The sequence below is a fragment of the Culex quinquefasciatus genome, chromosome 2 (genome assembly GCF_015732765.1).
Source record: "Culex quinquefasciatus strain JHB chromosome 2, VPISU_Cqui_1.0_pri_paternal, whole genome shotgun sequence".
Classification (NCBI taxonomy): domain Eukaryota; kingdom Metazoa; phylum Arthropoda; class Insecta; order Diptera; family Culicidae; genus Culex; species Culex quinquefasciatus.
This window is the reverse complement of record NC_051862.1, coordinates 18,541,572-18,560,222: the sequence shown is the minus strand read 5'-3', so window position 1 is coordinate 18,560,222 and position 18,651 is coordinate 18,541,572. Positions and strand designations below refer to the sequence as shown.

Here is an 18,651-nt window from a genome sequence, read left to right as displayed (position 1 = left end):
ATTATCCCCAATCGGCCATTTGGCGGAGAAGTTTGTTTTAGAAAAACATTCAAATCTTGATTCAGAATGTTTCAATCAAAAAATGGTTTTCTTTGTGTTGTTTGTAGAAGCATTTTACACATAGTTATTAGTTTTTCATTTAAATTTACTATTTTCTGGACCCTGAATTCAAACCTATCATTGACAGTCATTGCCCCAAAAGTGAAGGAAACCATCTACCACCTTAACCCTCAAGGAAACTAGTGAAGACGGAAAATGATTTTCAAAATGTTGTCATTTCAATTTGGTTAATTTACACCCAAAACTGGCAGCGCTAGTACGAGAGAATGATGGTCTCGAGTCGAGAGAATAGTGGTACCATTCACGGACGCAGAGAACACAGCTCGAGATGGGCGATAGAACTATTCTCTCGAGGTTCATTTGCAAAAAAAGTTCATCCGTCAAACAAAAAACCAAAAGTGTCGACTACGGGAATCGAACCAGAGACCTTTGATAAACCAATCCAATGACTTAGCTGCCTCGGCCACCACAGCTTGGTGACCAAGGAGAAGTCAGAAGTCGATGTATGACACTTGTTGGAGATTTATTGATTCAACTAACGAATGAACTCATTTGTTATGATGGTGTGAGTTGGTACCATTATTCTATCGATTTTGGCACTGAGCCCTCAATAAATTTTGAGAGAACGATTATATCGACTCTGAATTTTGGGTGTAGTGAAAAAGTTTTGGAGTTCCATTCAGATGTGTGATAAATCAATATGACACATTCGGCCGTGACGTTACAACGGTTTGACATCCTTTTTTCAATTTTGTTTTGCTGTAACTCGGAAATTTCAATGAAAACACTTCAATTTGACGGGAAATTTATCCCATTTTCAGGTTATTATCAGCTTTGGAAAAAATGGTTCCTGGCCACCGGAGATATTTCGGATTTCCGGAGATAGTTTTGAGGGTTTTTTTTTCGCTGATTGGAAAGAATAAATTTGGGTTTTTGAAGTTAATACTTGACTTGAGTCAAATGTGGAGCTCATAATTTTTTTAAAGTTTGTAAAAGTTGGTTTTAGAAGCTTGGATCTATGTAGAATTTAATCACAACATTTTCTTCTTTTAAATAACGTTTTAAAATTTTGCAACTATTATACTAGCTTTGCGAATGTGTCTAATACATTTTGAAGTAATTATACAGCAGTTCCATATGAAAGTTAAAGAAAAAATAAAAATAAAAGTATTTGAATTTTGCTCAAAGTTTTTCTGGGGGTTCCTTGGCCAAAATAATTAGACCCGCATTTTTTTATTTGGCTATTAGGGTGGCCTATGCCGAGTAAGGGTGGTCCAAAAAATTGCAATTTTCGTCGATATTCACAAAAACCACTTAAAAAAAAAATCATAACTTTGCTCCATTTCAACCGATTTTAGCTGTCTTGGGCGCAAATGAAAGGTGATAAGTTTGACTTCCAAGAAAAAAATAATTTGAAGTTTCAGAAATCTAGCCCAACATTTCAAAAAGTCTGAAAACATAAAATGCCGTTTTGACGGTATCTGGACCAAAGAGCCTATATCTGATAATACAATCTTCGTACAATTTTACATTAAATATCAAAAATTGGGCGAGGTTCATAAACAGGATTCAGAGATATAATTTTTTGAAAAATAAAATCTGGATTTTTCGACGCGCCACGCGCCAGAACGGGAAAATGACGAAATCGGCAAAAAATCAACTTTTTTCACTAAAACTGAGATGACACGAAAATTTCAGCGATGACCTCTATATGTTAGGATACCAAAAGTAGCGTATTTCAATTACGAAAATTTTGGTCAGTTAATAGACTGTTAATTTTTTTTTGAACAAGTCATTTTAAGGGAGTTTCTAAAATTTTTTTTTTCGATGAACAATACGTTTTCTTTGGAATTCTGAGTACGCCATCAAATCGGGCGTTAAATTTGGCATAAAAGTCCCTTTGACACCTAATTTCTATCTTATCACCGTTTCAGGCTGCAAATTATTGAAAAACACCTCTATTTTCGCATGTTCAAAAATGGAAAAGGTCGTACCGCCCCTCCGTCACGAGATATCAAAAAAAGGACCTCGGATTCATGATCAGGGACAAAAGTTACCCTTTAGAACAAAGTTTCACGCAAATCGAAGAGGGGTCGGGGCAACTGCTGTGTGAGTTGGCGAAGAATAACCTAGTTGATTATAACTAAAAAAATGGAATTTAAATGGTAGAAAAAAAATCAGAGTAAAACGATCAGGGTTGTGTAAGACCTCAACCGACAGAACAGCTTCTTTTTCATTTGATGGTAAAAACTTTGCCTGAGAACTTTAATATTCATATTTATTTACCTTGCATGCTCACTCCTCCACTATCTGTACCACGCTGAAGGCAGGTTTGCAAACAGAGCCACACCCATACTCATACGAAGCTCATAAATACATGCAAAAGCTTTCCGCAAACAAAAAACACAGTCGGCGGGGGGCAAAAATATGAGCGCGTCTGGCAGTAAATGAATTTTTGTTTGATCTGTCGACGATAAAATGTTATAAATTCATTTCCCGCGCTTTTCCCACACGAGCCGAAACCATTCATGCTTAAAGCGGGGAGTGAGGGCTTTTTTGGTGGGAAAGTAGGACACGCAGAATTTCATTTTTTTTTTCAGACTGATGATACGAGAAAATTTGGTCTTCTCTTTGAATTTAGTTGAACACGGAATTTAATCAATATTTTTTATGTTTTTCTTAAAGCTATTCAAATAATGCCCTATTTTATTTCCCGAATTAATCAATTTAAATTTTGTTTGAGTTGGTGAACTTTCGATTGCTTTTCAAGTTTTTGTTCGCTTCCCATGCATTGTAGAAGCATATTTTTTCCGCATTGTAAAAAGATTCAGATCTTTCCGTTAACCGGAATTTTCATGAAAATGCCGAAATGTTACTCTTAGAATTATAGAATATTGTTTTATTGTTAAACATAAATTTAAATGGTTTAAATTAGTCTTTTGTTCGAAAAGATGAAAAATACATCAAATTAGGAGATGCTCATTTTTCACAACCAGGACAAAAGTAGTATACTCAATCTCGACTGGAAAGCTTCCACCGCCGTAGAGGCGAAATGAGTATTCCACTTAACTGCTAATAATACAATAAAGCACCGCGCCGCAGCCTCGGCGGTTGGATTTGCTGTCTGTCTATATTTTACTTTTGAAAAAAAAAATTCCACGCTTAGTAGCAAAAAACATTTCTTAGGGGAAATATGAAATAATTTCTAAAAAGTTTAGAGAATTATATTTTTGTGTTAGAAATCATTTATTTTGAAGATCTTCTAAATTTAAAAAAAATCGACGTCGTCGTGCTATCTTGTCGCACCCGCCATTTTGACGTTCCGAGAAAAACGCGTTTTAATGTTTGACCTTGAATATTCAAAAACGAGAGCACGCAATGTAAACAATATCAAACACGTTTTGTTTGGCTCACCATTCTGTGCATTGTAACAAAGTTTAGTTGAAGTTGGTTACTGGAGTCCCGGTTTATAATTACAAATGTTTATGGGAGTCTAGCTTGTACGTGCGACAAACGCCTCCTGACTTTCCTGGCCTGAAATCCCTTTGGCCTTTTGTCGCACTTACATCAATTTTCATGGAGTGACAAGATAGCACGACAAGATTGAAACTACTTTCATATGTAAAGTGACAAAAATGCACGGAGTTTTTTTCGGTTTTTGTTGAATATCTCAGGATTGAAATCGAATTTTGGGGATCTGTGAAGGTCAAAAGGTGAGGCATTGTGAGCTGCACAAAATGGCGTTCTTAACTCAATTCGGCCCAAAATGCACGTACGACAAGTTAGCACGATGGCGACGAAATAATTTTATTTTACGACATGAATTACTTTAGGACCTTACAAAATCTACAGGTTATTTTTGAAACTTATGATTTTTGGGTCGTAGTTATAGTTTTAAAAAAGATTAGCTTTATATCTGGTTTTTAAGCACTTTGCGCTGGAATTTGCCGTCTGCTAAAACCACTCATGAAGTATAGCACCTTTTGCTGCTCTGAACCGTGGATTCGTAAAAGCAGCTTCTTCAGCCGACAAAAAGAACAATTCACCCAGGGAAACCATGGCAAAAAATTGCGTGCACCGCAGATAATTCACATTTTCATTGCTGGAGCACTGTTTGAAAATAAATAAATATATTTTTATGTTAAATGTTTTGTGTTGATAGTATAAATTCTATTTTGTTACATTATTAATATTTTTATGAAATAAATTTCGAAGTAAATTTACATTTTCATGTGTGTCACTTGCTAGAAGTTCTTTGAATTTTCCCAGACAATTTTCCCACAGAATTACGATGGCGACGCGACGGATTCAAGAGGTGCCCTTCTCGTCGCGCTACTTGAGCTTCAACGGTGACTAGGGAGATGTCGTTTGCCTTTTGTTGGCCAACCTACCCGGCAGTGGGGGATGTTCTATTTGCAGAAGGAGAGTAGAAAATTGAAAAAAGTGAATTTAAAGCAAATAAATTTCTGGAAGAATGAAAATTATAAAATAAAAATCTGAACAAGGCCAAAATTTTAAATTTCCCTAAATTCCCTAATCAAATACATTGAATTCTCCTATCAACACACTCTTAAATCTATTCAAGAAATCCACTACAGTTCGCTAGCAGTGTAGTCCCCGCGGGTTCATCGATTCCGAGTGCGCTGGAGCACCCACTCGAAACTACGTTCAATGGAAGCTCTTGAAAAGCTCTCCTCCTTGATGGGGCATGGCACACGCACCACAAACGGAGGACGCACCGCCGTGGGCAAACATATTCCCTGTTGATGATGTTTCCACAAATAGCAATCGAGAAATTGTTCGAAGCTGCTGCTGAACGGAAGTGACTTATTGATTGAATTTACTACATGCACGTACAATCCGGTTGTTTTGTACGGAAATTTGCTAGAGAATGCCAGATGGATTCTATTTTTATTCAATTTAGTTGAAAAATAATCACCCCCTTTAATTCCCAAAACATCAGCTTCAAACCAATCTTTCACCGGCGGAAGGCTTTTGTGCAATTTGTGACAGCCCTCCCCGTTGGAATCCAGCCTGACACATTCCTCTTTGTCGATTCACCTTTATGAAAACTTTCGACACACTGCTGCTGTGTCTGTGCGAGTCTGGGGGGTGGTGATGAAAATTCCACTGTCATGTCACACATTCTGTGGAATGTGACTGTGTCGACAGTTAAAGGGATGGGAGTTATTTAAATGGAGACGGTCATGTTTGAACATTTTCGAAGTTTAAATTCATCAAAACATATCCATCAAAACCTCAAAGACAATCTCTGAAATGTTATTTTTGTGTTATTTTTGAGGTATCAACTATTAGTTGCTATGAAAATATTGAACAGATAACAAAAATTTAAAGAATATTTATTTGGAAAATGGACAATACAGTGATTCCACGTCATTCTAGCAAGATTCAAATCAAAAGTGACATCAGACTTCCTTGGATAAAATAGTTGAACGCGTAATAATTTGTTTGGCGGTTTAGGCGTTCCTATTCGAAATAGGGTGGTCCAAAAATAGGCATTTTTATATCGATTTTCTAAGAACTACACTAAAAAAAACATATGATCGGAACGACCTTGGTTTGCCACGTTTCAAAAGGAAACTAAGTGGAATTTTCATGTAAAATATTAACATTTTAAAACATGTCTGAATAAACTTACAGAAAACTTTGTTTGCTGATTTGAATATCTCGAGATCAAAAAGCTCACAGCTGAAAATATGTTATTATGATTTTTCAGAATGCTTTACGTAACATTTCCAAAAACGGTGAATCCATTAATAGGTTTCGAACATTCGAATTCGGTAAATTATCTGAAATGGGAACTCTTTTCGATGGATAAACATAGAACTTTGAGCTCGATTGATACCGAAATCCGATTACGTATCTTAGAATCCTGTTAATGGATATTGACAATTTTTGGATATGTTAAGTTGAACATACTGACAAATTAAAAATAAATATTTTCAGCTGCGAGCTCTTCCCAAATTGGAGCACATTTGATGAGGATCCTGCAGGTTTGACATGGAATAGCTTAATAAAGAAACTAGTAATAAATTCTACGACATTGCAAAAAGATTTTTTATATATATTAAAAACTGTTTGATCATTAATTAAAATGCAGCATTCTGCTTAACTTAAACTTAACTTAAATTATTCAATGATTTCTTGTAAGTAAGAAAGTATAACTACGAATCTTTAATAAAAACGCTATCTGGTGCAACTTTCATATAAAACAAACATGCCCCGGTTTTGCACTGTACATTTTTTACATTTAAATATTTAATGCTATCTGTTTTTTTTTTTATATTTTGAAACAAATGAGCAGTTCTCTACGAAAGCGGACTTTTTACTCCGACTCCGACTGAAACTTTGTTGGTGCCTTCGGTATGCCCAAAGAAGCCATTTTGCTCATTAGTTTGTCCATATAATTTTCCATACAAATTTGGCAGCTGGCCATACAAAAATGATGCATGAAAATTCTGTAAAAAAATCTGTATTTTTTGAAGGAATCGATTGATCGATTTGGTGTCTTCGGCAAAGTTGTAGGTATGGTTATGGACTACACTGAAAAAAATGATACAAAGTAAAAAAAATTGGTGATTTTTTATTTAACTTTTTGTCACTAAAACATGATTTGCAAAGAAACACTATTTTTATTTTTTTTATTTTTTGATATGTTTTAGAGGACATCAAATGCCAACTTTTCAGAAATTTCCAGGTTGTACAAAAAATCTTTGAGCGAGTTATGAATTTTTGAATCAATACTAATTTTTTCAAAAAATCGAAAAATTGGTTGCAATTTTTTTTTATTTTTATTTTTTGATGTAAAATCAGATTTGCAATCAAAAACTTCATAAGTAAAATTTTGATAAAGTGCACCGTTTTCAAGTTAAATCCATTTTTAGGTGACTTTTTTAAAAATAGTCGAAGTTTATAATTTTTTGAAATAAGTGTACATGTTTGCCCACTTTTGAAAAAAATATTTTTGAAAAGCTGTGAAAATTTTCTATATTTTCCACTTTTGAACTTGCAGGCCAAGGGTGCACATGATACTGATGATACTCGTCGGTTGACACACCTAGGCGAGGAACATCCCGGAAAGAGCCCAACTACATCCGTAGTGCTGTTTGGACAAAACAGCATGGCTCTGGTTCCTTGCAAGTGTCCTATTTTCTTACCTCCACGTTGGCTTGGTTTAGTCATCATGATGACAAGGTGTAACCTAGCTGGTGGCCTGTGGAAACGACTCGTAAACCTTTGACCAGCGAGGGTCAGAGTAGAGACGGCTAGAAGAAAGGGGCGCGTCAATGTGGGAAAGGGAAGTAATTTGTGATTGTAGACGGTATTGTTTTGATTCGCAGTATGTTGAGTCAACTGCTGTGGATGTACCTGAGCATCGCAGAACGGGGTTTCTCTTTTTTCCATTTCAGCTAACAGCTATCTTCTGTTTATTTTGTTTAACTGTTTTTCTAAAACGGCTTCTGTTTACTATCCTCCATTTGATTTCGATTTTACGTATTTGATTCTCTTATTTCTCAACGCTTCTCCACTCTATTTTACCAATTGATGCTGCTGTAACAAACTGTCTTCTTTCCCTTAATTTGGCAGCGATGTCAATTTTGTTTATCATGTTCCTTTTCTTTATGTATCTATTTGAATAATTTCTCATCTTCCCTGTAAATTGCCCATCATAACAATAATCTAAGCTTGTTTGTTACCTCTTTTTATTAACTATTGTTAATTTCTATATCTACTTCATAAATTACTATCTTCTTTTTACTATTGATACTTTACAAAGTATGTTTCCTTCACTGTCCATTGTTTTGAAACTTCACCTTTTTCTTAAGCAAGTGAGGTTCGAGCCCTTGCTCAATTTATGGAATGATTAAAGGATTAACACAAATATTACTATTGTACTTTTGAAAAACTTTTCTAAGATGCTTAGGACCAAAATATTGTAACAAAACACCGCGACAAAAGAAATAGCAACAGATAAACACGACTCAACAATAGGGAAGATTTCAGGAGAAAACAATACACAGTAAAATAACAACTAGTTTTTGAATTCAAACTAAAAATAAAACAGTTTTTGCTTTAAAGAAAGTTGATAGGCACACTTTAAACGGTTAGGCGCTTATACTTACATCAAACCCTACGTAATGTACCACCCCCGGCCGAGTTAAAATGCGTAACCGGAAAAGAAGGTGTGCATGCCTGGCACGAACACTCAAAGCGTGTTCTAGCGTGCTGCTCGTACTGACTCAGAGCAAGGGTGAGATGTAGGTGTAAGGGCAATGCGTGTTCGTCGGGAACCTAGTGCATAAGATCGGTCAAGGCCCGTTCTTACACTGAAAATTGCGAATTGCGAATTTCCACTTTTGAACTTTGTTAAAACGACCCTTAGTTGCTGAGATATTGCCATGCAAATGTTTAAAAACAGGAAAATTGATGTTTGCTAAGTCCCACCCAAACAACACACCGTTTTTTAATGTTGATATGTCAGCAACTAATGGTCCGATTTTCAATGTTAGAATATGAAACATTCGTGAAATTTTCCGATCTATTCGAAAAAAATATTTTCAAATTTTTTAAACCAAGAAAAAAAAAAAATTTCGAAAAGATCGAAAAATTTCACGAAATTTCATATTTTAACATTGAAAATCAGACCATTATGGTGTGTTGTTTGGGTGGGACTTAGAAAACATCAATTTTCCTGTTTTTAAACCTTTGCATGGCAATATTTCAGTAACTTAGGGTCGTATCAACAAAGATCAAAAGTGCAAAATATAGAGAATTTTTTCAGCTCTTCAAAATATTTTTTTCAAAAGTGGGCAAACATGTGCACTAATTTTAAAAAATGAAAAACTTTGACTATTTTCAAAAAAGTCACCTAAATATGGATTTAACTTGAAAACGGTGCACTTTATCAAAATTTCACTGAAGTAGTTTTTGATTTCAAATTTGATTTTGCATCAAAAATGAAGTTAAAAATTTTTGCGACCAATTTTTCGATTTTTTTAAAAAAATCAGTATTAATTCAAAAATTCATAACTCGGTCAAAGATTTTTTGCACAATCTGGAAATTTCTGAAAAGTTGGCATTTGATGTCGTTGTCTTATTTTGGATGGTCGGTCCTCGTTCCTCGATTATCTTTAAGTATGATTCAAAAGCTACTAAAATTTTTGTAGAGTATTTAAATCCAAGATGGCGACCAAAATGGCGGTCAAAAGATATAAAAATTGCATTTTTTATTTAGTAGGAAATCAAATTTTTAAATTTTATTGAAATCGGGTCGCAGAACGAAAAAAAAATCGTGATTCGATTCTCCAAAGTCACATACAAACCTTCACATAAAGGAAACTGTGGATAATCGAGGCTCCGGATAATCAAGTCTGGACTGTACTTTGATTTTTTAAATAATTCAATGTACAGCACCACAATAACATTTTTTTCTCGCAATGAAAATGTTTCGTCAATACTTAAATATTTTTAAATCACTAATTACAAAACAACTGAACAAACTTTTGACGTTTACTGCGCATAATTGTCCCATGTCAGTTTTGGACGATTTTGACTTTATGACATTTTTAAGTTAAGTTTGATGTGTACTTTAAGAAAAACACATAACATCTGGTACTTTGTTCGGAAACTCATTAAAAACAACACCAAGTCTGTTTGTCCCGTTGTTAAACTTCTACGCATAATTGTCCCACCAAGTATTTTCATACACGGAATCATTTGTTTTACTATGCATTATGTCTTGTTTATCTGTTTTATAGCAAGAGAATCACAAATAAGGGTGATATTAGCAGTGTGGGACTGGGACGATTAGGGACACATAGAGCGAATCGGAACCCACGGGACAATTGTGCGTAGAAACACAGAAATCGGTCAAAAAATTCCAATCGCGTTTTTCTCAGTTGCACTTTTTTGAACATGGGACAATTATGCGTAGAACGGCAGTTTAATGCTCGCATCTCATGAATCTCCTGCCCTTAGTACCATTAAAGCTCCATAACACTGAAAGGAGCAACTTTCACGGTCTTCATTAAACAGTGACTGTCTTCTGTCATGGGCGGATCCCAAACAGTTCGGGCGGATCGATGCCATAGAAAGTTGCCGTTACAAAGGGCGGCAAAACTTTGTCGTGTTCATCAAAGTGGTTCCACCAAAAACCGCTGGCTCATGTTATCGGCTAATGATAAGCTCCTCGACGAGACAATGCTCTATGGCTGATGGAAATCGATGGAACTTTTTCTCTTTCTGTTTGGATAACAAGCTTAAAAAGCTTTGTAGTGTAACCTATTAAACTGAAATGATCTTATGTTGTATCGATGACGTTAAACTTCCTTGATTCAAGAGCTTTTAAAAAGTTAGTGAAAATTACTGAAAAAAGGACCTCAACCCCAAATTGAATCACAACAGACACAACATTCAATTTCCGCTCCAGTGAAACGCCGCCGGCACGGAGATCTGGGCGATGATGATATCGGTCCGTATGCGAGAAGCATGATGAAGTTGACTTCTCGTACTTGGTTCACAATCGGCGACAGCCGGCGGCAGCAGTAAGTCAACGACTTGTCATGCGGGTTCAAGCCGGCAGAAGCCCCCTCTAAGCTATGGTGATTAACCCTTGGCTTTTGACAGCTTTGGTGAACTGGGTGAGTGACACGGGCACATACGGCTTGGGAAAGGAAGAAATTTGATTGTGTTTCAAGCGGTGGAACCTTTCACTTGCTGAAGATTTCATAGAACTTTGGCACTTTGGTTAATTATAATAATTATTTAGGTGATAAAATTGTTTTTTTTCAAGTGTGACATTTTTATCATTTCATTCAACTCGAGAAGGGTGAAACTGATCAAGAGTCTGAAGACTGTACAATTAAAAAAAAAAAAAGAAACAAAAGTTGCTTAAAATGATCATATCGGAAACATCGAAAAAAATGGTAGTCAGCAATCGGTAATTTATTCATTTTTTTTTGTATTTTTTAATCCGGTTGAAATTGTTTTGGTGCCTTCGGTATGACCAAAGAAGCCATCATGCATTGGGACCATCTATAAATCACGTGGACACTTTCGAAGGGGGAGGGGGGGGGGAGGAGAGGGGGGTTAAAGCGATTGTCCACGATCCATACAAAAAAAGTTTTTTTTTGTATGGACAATTGTCCACGAGGGGGGGAGGGGGAGGGGTAACAGATTCCCAAAAAAGTGTTTACGTGGTTTATGGATGGTCCAATTATTAGGTTGTCCATATAATTTTCATACAAATTTGGCAGCTGTCTATACAAAAATTATTTATGAAAATTCAAAAATATGTACTTTTTGAATGAATTTTTTGATCGATTTGATGTCTTCGACAAAGTTGTAGATGTAGTTTGTATGGATAAGGACTACACTGAAACAAGTGATACTCGATAAAAAATACAAAATTGGTGATTTGTAATTTAGCTTTTTGTCACTAAAACTTGATTTGCAAAAAAAACACTATTTTTCATCATCCCGGTACGAGAATCAAATTCACGACCTCTGGTTAGAAACCCAGTACGCCACAAGTCGAAACCCATCCCCTCAGTATTAGTATTCCCAGTGAGCAGATTTACTATTTGGAGGGATCTGACTTTGCCGAGCCAGACAGGAATTGAACCCATCACCTTCCGCTTACAAGGCGAAACCCGTAACCTCACGGCCATGGTAGCTCGGCTAACTATTTTTATTTTTATATTTTTCTATTATGTTTTTGGGTACATCAAATTCCAACTTTTCAGAAATTTTCAGAATGTGCATAAAATCTTTGACCGAGTTATAATGTTTGAATCTATACTGATTTTTCAAAAAATAGAAGTATTGGTCTCAAAAATTTTTCAACTACGTTTTGCAAATCGAATTTGGAATCAAAAAGTACTGTAGTGAAATATTGATAAAGTGCATCGTTTTCAAGTTATAGCCATTTTTATGTAACTTTTTGAAAAATAGTTTTAGTTGCTGAGATATTGGCATGCAATTCATGTTTTCTAAGTCTTACCCAAACAACCCACCATTTTCTAATGTCGATATCTCAGCAACTAATGGTCCAATTTTCAATGTTAAATTATGAAACATTCATAAAATTTTCCGATCTTTTCGAAAACAATATTTTAAATCAAGACTAACATTTCAAACGGGCGTAATATGATGATGCAAAATGGCTTCTTTGGACATACCAAAGGCACCAAAAAAGTTTCAGCTGGATAAAAAAATAAAAAAAATAATTTCAATTTTTCAATTCGGTTTTATTAGTGAATAATGAAAAACGAAAAAAAATAGAAAAAACTTACTTGAATACAAAAATTAAAATTATTAAAAAATACCGATTTCGTAGAGATGTGCTCATCAGCTTAATCAGAGCAGACACATGATACTTGTACACAACAATTATGTAATTATCATTTAATTCATGTTAAAAACATATTTTACAGTCGACTCTCTGGCTTTCGATCTTCTCGATATCAATAATTCTCCATCAGCGATGAATTCTTCAGTCCCTTCAATCTGCATACTACAATTATCTTCATTCCTCGATATTTTCCCTTGCTTGAAGGATCTCTTCCTCGACGGTCCCTTGGATTCTGTTTGCTTTAAAAATCTCTTCCGTTTGTCAATAATTTCACTTTCTCATGGCTTGCATAGACATTTTTCTTGGCGAAACGACGCTTTGAAGGGTGTTTGACATTAGTTTGTTTTTGCTTGATGGACGTTGCCATGATTCTCTCCCATAGCTGGGTATCAAGAAAAAAATATTTTCAATCGAGTCTTCATTTTGCATCGTTCTGTAAACTGATGATTCTATTCCTCGACCGTCCCTTGGATATTGACAACCAGAGAGTCGACTGTATTTTGGTTTTATGTTTTAAATTTCTGAATAAATCACACATATTCAAAAACTCAGTTATAACATTATTTTCAAAATGTTTAGCGGTTTGCAACCTTCTACAAAGTTTTTTTTTATGTTTTATTTTGCACATTTTGATGAATAGAACACATAAAAAACATAATTTGATATGTTTCCAGAACTGTTATTTAAAAGATTCCAAAAAATAAAAAAGAATTTAGAACAAAAATCTTAAAAAATACATATCTCAGAAATTTCTCGATGAATCATTTCGCTCTTAAAAGCTTTGGAAAACTGAGAAAATTTCCTAAAAGACACATTTGAAAGTAGCGATGACTACTTTTTTCTGAAAAGTTTGTTATAGAACACGTCATGAGATTCTAGTGTATTTTTAAAGCATGTCATGACAATGTTTAAGTCGGTGCTCTGGTGTAACTATTTATACAGTCTGGAATTTTGATTATCAAATTTAAAGTGGCTTCATGAATGTAGTTAATAATGCCAAGATTTGATGTCAACAAGAGCAGAAAAATCAACACATATTTAAAAGTTCTTCAAATTGCTGCAATGTTCCATTTACAAGGTGATCTAACGGATGGAGCCAACAGATGAGGGCACGAACCAACAGAAAGTAACACTACACACCACAACGTGACAGTGAAATAAGTTCGTTTTGCCAGCCCTTACGCAAATACGCCCTGAAAGGAAAAAAAGGTGCGCCTCATTCAAGCACTCTCTCAGAGAGGAGTGGCGGAAAAGCGTTTCGCAGCGGCTAAGTAAAGGGCGGAAAATGCGAACCATCTCTTCCCCCTCAACTTTGAATGAGTTTTCGTGCTGAAGGGGTTTCCCCCAAAAACTCTGGCTGACGATTTTGTTGCTGATGAAAATGATGATGGGTTCGGAAGGATGCCTTATTCGCGAAAACGAGGGAGGAAAGCTTTTGGGCCAAACTCCATTGAATATTTCGGGGAAGCGAACTGTCAACGCAGAAAAACTCTCGGACGATTACGGTTGAGCGAACATCGGAGGACTGCCTTTTCAGGGACATCACAAACGCAAACGGAAAAGTTGCATAATTATGATAATTAATTAGTGCGGGACGACAAGGGGTTTGACGCGGAAACAGCTGGCCCAAATGGGTGTGGTTGGACCAACCCCCGGGGGAAAAATGTTGGGAGAAATCGACGAAATAAGAGGAGTTGTTGGCTTATTTTAGCGCTGTTTATTAGTCGAGAGGCTCTTCATTGAAAGTATGGTTGTTCAGATTTAATTTCAGCTTTTTAAAGGTTTAAATTATGCTCGCCGAAATTAATAACGCTTCTTTGCATTTACACCGACCAACTCAATTTATGCGCAGGCCAGAGGCTTTTTATATTCAGTGAAACAGAAAACTTTACACTTGTTCAACTACTATGGGCTATCTATGACTTTTTGTTATCTATTGTTTACCCAACAACCTATAATTTACATTCACGAAATGTCCAGGAAGTTTGATCTAAAACAATTAAGCTTGTTTTTGAAGAAAATTGAACCCTTTTGGCAAGATTGCATTAACCTTTGTCTTTGAAATAATTACTTAAGTTTAAAAAAAATATGGTTGAAAGTTTTCAGTCATTCACCCAAAATTTCAGTCTTTCACAATTCCTAACCAAAGTAAAATTATTTTCCTCCTCCACGATACCAGCATCGTCATCATCGACATCATCGTTGACTTCCACTCTTATTATTTTTTATTTGGTGTTCAAGTCCCCGTCTGGCCACCTTCTTTTGAACCCTCGCCCCCAAAAAAAGGATACCACAACAGTCCGTACCGCCTACGGCAGGGATCCCATTTCCTACTGTCCCATTTTTTTTGGGACCGGATTTTCCTTTTCAACTTCTCAGCTGAGCTCATCTCAGGCTGCAACGTTGGGAAAGAAAGTGTTTACGGTGAAAACCCATTTTCCCTTTCAACCTGCCATGATTTCTTCAAGCTGCGACATCTTGCTGTCGGAGGCCAAGAAAATGAGGTTAGATCAACACAAATTGAGTTGATTCCTTTCGTTTCTCTCTCTTACTCGCTTTAAAGTGTTCAAAACTCCCTGCTTTAACTGTTTATACATTTGACATTCTGTCTGGAGGTGGGTTTTTCCTTTACCTTATTGCGGCAAGACTTCCAGCTCGGTCGGCGGAGTCGTCCCCTGGGGGTCAACAGATGCTCCTACACACTCTGGTGTGCTCTCTATGGAGTCAATTCCTGGAAGCTGGCGACAGCCACAATCTTCCGCTCACTTTGAAGCCTAGAAAAAGCCTGTTCAAACATCATTTTCTTTGGAGCTAGGCGTAGGATTCAGCACTTCTTCTGCTCTAGTCATGCCACAGAGCCGTTGCATTCAACGTTTGTAGAAACCTTTCACAGGACACTTTCTATAGATCAAAGCATGTCATGCCGGTGCTCTGCAACGCAAGCAAGCTGCAGTGGCTTTTCCACAGAAGAACTTTGCAAAGCCAACTTGAATGCTGTTGCTGCAGCTCCGTCGCCTACTGCTTCTCAAGTTGATGCAATTACGCTGAAGCTCTTACTGTGATGTTCACGTGTTGCTTTCCGGTTACCGAGTTGTAGTTCTTGAAACAAATTGGGCCAACTTTGCACTTTGTTGGGGGGTGAAACTGCTCGTCAAACTTTGATTGAATTTCCCACAGTACACAGACCCTCACACTCGAGATTCATCGTATTATCAACGAGCACACTGACTTGAACGGAGTCTAATCTCCAATCCCCAACTTTTATCATGTCATGATGTATCACTTGCTGGAAATTTTGCACGGTTCCCTCCTTCAACAACAGATCAATCACTGTACCGAACCCCTCCAATCCATGGGACCCAAATCCGTCATCACACTGAAAATCCCAGACTGCATTCTTCCCATCGGATCCTCCTTAAAAGAAACTTTTTCCATCAAAAAAAGTTCACATTCCCCATTGCCAATTTCCAGGTATCATCCCATCCCATCGCAGTTGGCGGCTACGGACAGCAACAACACAAACCCCTCTTCCAAGGCACACTACATGATACGTCCTTCGAGGGAACCCCCAAAGACACCCCCGGAACAACCGGTCACACGAGACAGTGTTGTGCACTTTCGCGTAATTCCCCAAAAAATTCTCAACCGGCTGCGAATCCCGCTCCGAAAGTAAACCGCCCAACTCAAAGTGCCGTTGCTCACTGAGGACAACCGTGCCCTACGAGCCAAGTTTTATCACAGCCTCGTCGGCGGGTTGTTTTGACACTCACCCGAGCCTGCACGGAATCGACGAAGCTGCGCAGTAGCGTGCCCACGGGAACTCTCGGTTGCACCACGTGAGAGGAAGTGCATTCGGCAGGGACTTTGACCGTGTCGTAGTAAGCGCTGGAGCGCTGTGTAGGTCAACCAACAACAAGTGGCTGCCCGCCGGATTGCTTGGATAGGGTTCAGCTCTGAAGTTCATTACCAAACACCACCGGAACGGTTTACTACCGTTGCCTGGCAGCACTAACTTGCGCGCTAAATTCGCGTAAAGAGCATCATTCTACCCACGTTAACGGGCTTGCCAAATAAATTTGTTAACCAGATGCCTCATCAGCATTCTGAGTTCGATTTCTATTTCGTTCGACCTTTAACGATTGCTACGAATTGTGTTCTAGTAGGTAGAACAGCACAAAACGAATCAAACGAAAAAGTGCCGTTGGAAAGTCAAATCAAAATGTGGTCCACAAATAAACCTCCGCAGCGAACGATTTGAGCCGGGGCACCCCGTTTTTCTACCATCAATCATTTCTAAATGGCGAGCCGGGGTTTTTGTTCTCCAGGAAGTCTGTTTGCTTGGGAGTTTTCTTGGGAAAAGTTGGTTTCTCGATTCAGTGGAACCCGGCTTGCTTTATGCTTCTTGGAACAAATTTATTCCAATGGAGATGGGGTCGTCTTGGAGGATTGCGGGTAACAAAACAACATTTTACAAATGGAGACTTTGCAGTAAACGGCTTTAATTGTGGAAACAGATACTTTTAAATCAGGTTTTCTGGTGGTGGTTTATGTTATTTATTTCAACCGTAACTTAAACTTGATGAATTTAGAACTATGCAAAGTAGTTATCTGTTCAAAATGACCAATTTGGTATTACCCAAGTAGCACAATTTGTTAGCAAACAGAATTCCGAACTGGTCGTTGAACACATTTAGGGGAGAGTGGGGAGACTTGATCCCCTTTTTTTGTATCGCACATAACTCTGTCAATTTCTCACAAAACTATGATCTTTTTGCATGAATTGAAAGCTTAAACATTCAACTATGTTTGGCTGATAAGGATATTTCATCAGATAAACTCTTCGAATCATGCCAAGCGTTTTAAAAAAATATTTTAAACCGGCATTTTCAAAATGTTGGGGGTAATTTGATCCCCCTTTCAACATTTTGAAGAAATCTTAAGCAAAATGTTTCTTATTCATCCAAACTTTTAATTTTCTATAAGTTACAGCAATTTCACATTAAACCTGTACGTTTGTGTTCAAAATATAACAAGTTTAGCATGCAAAATATTTAAAAACATAAAATTTTCTTTTTTAGACCAAAATTGAGCATGTTTACAAAAGCTGGTAATTTTTGTTTACAAAACTTTTGAAAAATGGTTCAAACTGCAGTAAGTTATATACAACTATACTAAAGAAAACTATGTACGAAAACCCAGCCCAATTATTTAATCTTGAGGCTGATTCCAGTGACTGTAAAAATGCAGGGATCAAGTCTCCCTAAACGCACTTTTTTAAACAATTGATTGTAAAAATAGTATGACGATAAATTTAAAGTCAAATGCGTAAGGGTTTTGGAGTTGATATGTTTATCAAACAATTCATGTATAAAAAATATTTTTTTGAATAATTTTTGAGTATTTTCTATACTTATCAAAACAAAGAAAAAAGATCTCTTGGAAGTTTTTTGCAGCACTTCTTAGAAAAATGTGTGTAACTCAATCTAAACATTTTTTAATTTTTTTCTTTGTTTTCTACAATGAGTTTTAGTGAATTTCGCACAACTTTCTAGAACAAAGCTAATTGTTTTACCCACATGCTGACGAGATACAGGCTTGGGATCAAGTCTCCCCGGGGATCAAGTCTCCCCACTCTCCCCTACCATGTTTTCCCAACGGTATATCTACCAACTCTATTAGTATTTTTTCATTGGGAACTCAATAAAATTTCAATTTGTGTTTTTTGTTCAACTCTACAGGGATATTTGTGAGAGTTTTATAATATTAGACGCAGTTTTAGAGCAGTCAAAATATGAAATGTATTTATAAAAAGTTATGTGAAAAACCAAAAAATATGTGAAAATATTTGAAAAACAAATTTTAATTAGTTTTCTTAATAGTGAAATATTTCTTCACTAAAAATACAAATTTATTTGATGAAAAATGTGTTTGAAGGTAAAATTTTAAATCTATCCATTTATAACTACATACTAAAAACAAAAAATAAATTAGAAAAAATTTCAATACGTTTTCTTACTCCTGGTAATCTCTTGGTTATGAGGAATAATCGTTCCAAAATGGATTGAGATTTAACACACAGCTGAAAAGAACACCAAAACTCCGTTATGTACTGCAAATGAACAGATTATTCTCTAACAAAACCATGGAAAAGTCGATAAATCAAGCATTTTTTTCGTTAAAAAAATAAAAAAAATAATTGCAAGACTAAATGTACAATC

General features: G+C 36.4%; 1 protein-coding gene across 1 annotated transcript in view; it reads right to left on the bottom strand.

Moving 5' to 3' along the window:
- LOC119767739 overlaps positions 1-16,141 on the bottom strand; it is a 33,819-nt gene extending 17,678 nt beyond the window's left edge. The window contains exon 1 of the mRNA XM_038257105.1: positions 15,066-16,141. The gene's annotated coding sequence lies outside the window, so the exon portion shown is untranslated. The remainder of the gene's footprint in view (positions 1-15,065) is intronic.
- Positions 16,142-18,651: the final 2,510 nt, after the last annotated feature.